A 4621-nucleotide genomic window follows, 5' to 3' on the forward strand; every position below is an offset into this window, starting at 1 on the left:
TTTCTTCATAACTAGTAAACTAGTAAACAAGTACTCAGACGTACACTTGTTAGGAATAACTATAAAGCAGACTCAACAAAAGGGAATATTGCTTCTGTCTCTCTAAAGGAAATGTACATCTCTTCTGTACAGAACCCAAAATCTATCAGTTTCTCTTCTCCAAAATTAAAGGTATCTGTCCTGTGCCTCTCATTAATATCAAAACCCTAGCATTAGTAAACCTACCAGCCACAGACTCCTAAGGTTTTGACAGAGTCTTTTAGTTATTCAGCTGCTAAATAATGGCTCTGAGTTAATATTCTCAGTTGTTGTTTAAAACTGAAATTCAAGAGACAGCACAGGATGGAGGATGACACTGAAAATGTATACTCAGCCCAGACCCACTTTGTCCAGTTCTTTCCAGTGGAAGGATAATCTTTATGGGATGAAAGAGGAATCACAAATAAGTCCAGCAAAGATGTGGAAAAATAGGTCATTTCAGGACTTGAGTTGGGGAAAAGAATCAAGAAACAATGTATTTCCATGGGTCACATGTCATCCCACAATGTACAAGATCAATTCATACAGCAGGGTAGCAAGATCTGAAATTCCAAATAAGTCCAGGGGGCACTGGTACCTAGAAATTGTACATGATGCTTAGAGAAAATTGATGTAATGTGGCACATCGATGGAAGAGCCAACAAGGTTTTTATTTTAATGATAGAACTGAATTCTGAAATTAAGCACAGCGGGTAGGAAATGGATCTAGCACAGATGTCAAAAGCTATCATTGGCTTTTGTGATAAAACGTTTTTTTTTCCTTAAACCCAGGCCAGTGGCCTATGTAGGTCATTGATGTTGAGCAGGAAAAAACAAACATCACAAGTCGAGTGTCTTTCTGAGGAAATTTTGAAATAAGTTACTGACATTCAAGGATTCTTTTATTTTAGCAGATCTTTCATTATCAAATAGAAGTAACGGAGGTATAATATTTTCTTTCTAATACATTTTACTGCAGAATATACAAAATAAGTAGTTGAAACTAAACAAAACAAATAAACTGACACCAGGATCCTAGCCAATGTCTGACATCAGGCACAACTTGCATGGCCAAGAAGATAGCCGTGATTTTGTATTAGTTCTTGTTTATCACACAATTTGAATAATCTTTCTTCTTGTATGTAAACTGTCTCCCCAGAAATGGCTTTTTCTCTCCTATTTTCCAGCTTTTTACACAAGAAATGTTAGAGCTATTTAATAATGGGTTTTTCATTTCTTTTTGAATTCTTTGTTTATCTTAGGCACTGCAATCTCATATTGAACACTGAATGTCAAATTCTTCAGGCATTTATCATTATTTTAAAAGAGGGAATCAGCAAAGTTGAAGTTTTATCTTTTCATCAGAACGATATTCAGTCACAGAAAATCCATGCATTATTCCTCTTCTTAAGACTACACTTGAGTTTTCATTACTAGTGAAAGCATTTACCTATGTGGTATAATTCAAAGGACACCAGTGAGCCTTTTTGTCCCCCAAACCTTCCAAATCACCAGTAAAACACTAAGCCACTTCACAATTAGGTTTTCTGTACTTTAAGTCCTTGAAAGGTCTCTAATGCAATCTGTTAAATGTAAGTAACCCTGGGAAAGGCAGTAATATTAAAGCAGTTATTTTTCATACTTTTTGTATAAGTCATTGTAATTGCTCCTTGAATTAAATCATACATAAAAATGCAATATATAAATAAGATGGAACAAATAGGATTAGAAACTTGTCCATATTTCTGTCCTTGCCTCTTGACCCAAATCCACACGGCCCCTGAGGCATTGCTATTTCAATGATTCCTGAGAGCAAATTTGAAAACTATTAAGTCAGAGAGGTAGACAGGAACAAGATTACGCTATGAGAAAGTTGGTTTCTTTTTGTAGTTATGTACATTCATGTGATCACATCATTACTAACTTTATTCAACAATGAACAAATCTTATTTATGTACCAAGCATTATGCCAAGTAATGAGTATACAATAATAAAAAGATACATCTTCTATTCTCGGGAGCTTACAGATCAAAATAGAGAATTCAGAAATAACCTCACACATGTAGGGTCAATTGATTTCTGACAAAGGGACAAAGAAAATTCAGTGGAAAAAGGATGATCTTTTAAATAAGTAGTGTTGGAATAATTGAATATCTGTCTGAGAAAAAAAAAGAAAATTGATAGATATCAAAAACTAACTCAAAATGGATCACAGATTTAAATGTATAACCAAAACTTTCCAGAAGAAAATTTAGAAGGAAATTTCTGTGATCTTTACTTAGGCAAAGAGTTTTAAACATAACACTCAAATTACCATCCGTTAAAAAATGATTAATTGCACTTCAACAAAATTAAGTACTTCTGTTCTTCAAAAAATACTGTTAGAATAAAATACAAGTCACAGCCTAAGCCTGCTTAAAAATATTCACAAATCATATACCCAATAAAGGATGCATATCCAGAACATATAACATATAAAGGACTCTCAAAAGTCAACAATAACAAAACAAACGAAATAAAACAAAAATTGGGCGAAATATTTTAAAAATATTTTATCAAAGAAGATGTAAGACTGATAATAAGCAGATTTAAAAGCAACTCAACATGTCTAGTCATTAGGCTTTAATGCAAATTAAAATTTCAATGAGATATCTCCACACACCTATTCAAATATCTAAAGACTAAAAGACTGACCATAATTAGAGTAGATGAAAATGTGGAACAACTGAAATTCTCATACACTGATGGTGGGAATAAAAAAATGGTAAGACCATTTTCTGTGTGTGTGTGTGTGTGTGTGTGTGTGTGTGTGTGTGTGTGTGGTCTAAGATCATTTTATTGAGGGGCAAGAGGCAGGGAGAGATGGGGGGCAACTACAACCCCCCCAGGGGAAACAGACCTCTTCCCCTCCCCACTCCCCAGAAAAATGAACTTTCAAAAACAACTGACAACTTTATTTTTTTTAAGTTAAATACATACTACCTTATGATCCAGTTACTCAAATCTTAGGGACCCATCCAAATTAAATAAAAACATACATCATAAAGTCTCAACTAAGCAACAGGTGTAAGTTCTAGAGATCAGCTGTACAATATTGTCACTATACTTAACAATACTGTATTGTACACTTAAAAATTTGTTAGAAGAGTAGATGTTAATCATTCTTACCACAATAAAATAATTTCTCAAATCCATACGTGAATGTTTATTAGCTGCTTTATTTTTAGTAGCCAATATTTATAAACAACCATCAAGTGAATGGCTACACAAGCTGTGATATTTCATATAATAAAATATAAAGAAATAAACTACTGATTCACATAACAATACTGATAAATCTCAAGATAAAGACACTGAGTGAAAAAAGCCAGAAAACCAATACATATTTTATGATCTCATTACTAAAAAATTCTATAAAATTAAATCTAAAGTGACAAAAAGCAGACCATTGGTTGCCTGGGGTGGAGGGAAGGTGCAGGATAGAGGGGTTACAAAGGGATAGAAGGGCCATTTGAAAGTGGTAGATATGTTCATTATCTTCATTGAGGTAATGGACTCATGGATATAGACATATGTCAAACTTCTCAAATTACTCTTTTCAAATGTATGCATTTTATTATATATCTATTATACCTCAATGCAACTGTCAAAAAATTCCAAATGTATCAAAAATCCAAATACTAAATATAAAACTAAAAAATAAAATTTATTTTTTCTTTTAAAGATTTTATTTATTTATTTGTCAGAGAAGAGAGAGTGGAGAGCACAAGCAGGGAGAACAGCAGGCAGAGGGAGAAGCAGGCTCCCCGCTGAGCAAGGAGCCCGATGCGGGACTCGATCCCAGGACCCTGAGATCATGACCTGAGCTGAAGGCAGACGTTTAACCAGCTGAGCCACCCAGGCGTCCCCTAAAAAAGAAAATTTAAAACCAAATGATTAAAAGGAAAAATTACATATTACATAAGTAAGTTTAGAGTATTCTGTGGCTGCATAAAGGTGACATGCACCCATTCTTGTGGGTTCATGGAAACGTATTTTAGCTACACCAAGTATGGACATTCCAGGCTGAAAAAGCAGTATGTCCTTATAGAGTAGACGCTCCAATTGAGTTAATATAGCAAAGCTAGCTAAAATAGGACAAAGAAACATCAACGAACAAAAACTTAAGTACTTTTCTTGCCATCATGCTTCTCTGACATTGTGAACCCTGATTTCCAGGACAACTAGATGCCAATGAGGCAAAAATATAATCTCAAAGAATTTGATAAAACACAACTAAGCTCAATAGAAAAGAGCCCATGTGCATAGGATGTTCAGATGCAAATTCTACTGGCTAAAACTATCTCACCGCACCACACTTTGGCTTTTGCACTATTTTTACACTTGCCCTCTTTTGAAGAAGGGGGAAGGGGAGGGTTAGAAAATGCCTAACGAAGGCTATCGGAGGATACCAGAAAGTACTCTCAAGGTCTGATGCATAGAATTATAGATATAGATAGATCTATAGATCTATATATAGTTATTTATATAATTATAAATATATATATAACTATATATAAAACTATATAGCAATATAAGTTCTAATGTTTTCTCCTGGTTCAAG

This window comes from Neomonachus schauinslandi, chromosome 1 (assembly GCF_002201575.2).
Source record: "Neomonachus schauinslandi chromosome 1, ASM220157v2, whole genome shotgun sequence".
NCBI classification, from domain to species: Eukaryota; Metazoa; Chordata; class Mammalia; order Carnivora; family Phocidae; genus Neomonachus; species Neomonachus schauinslandi.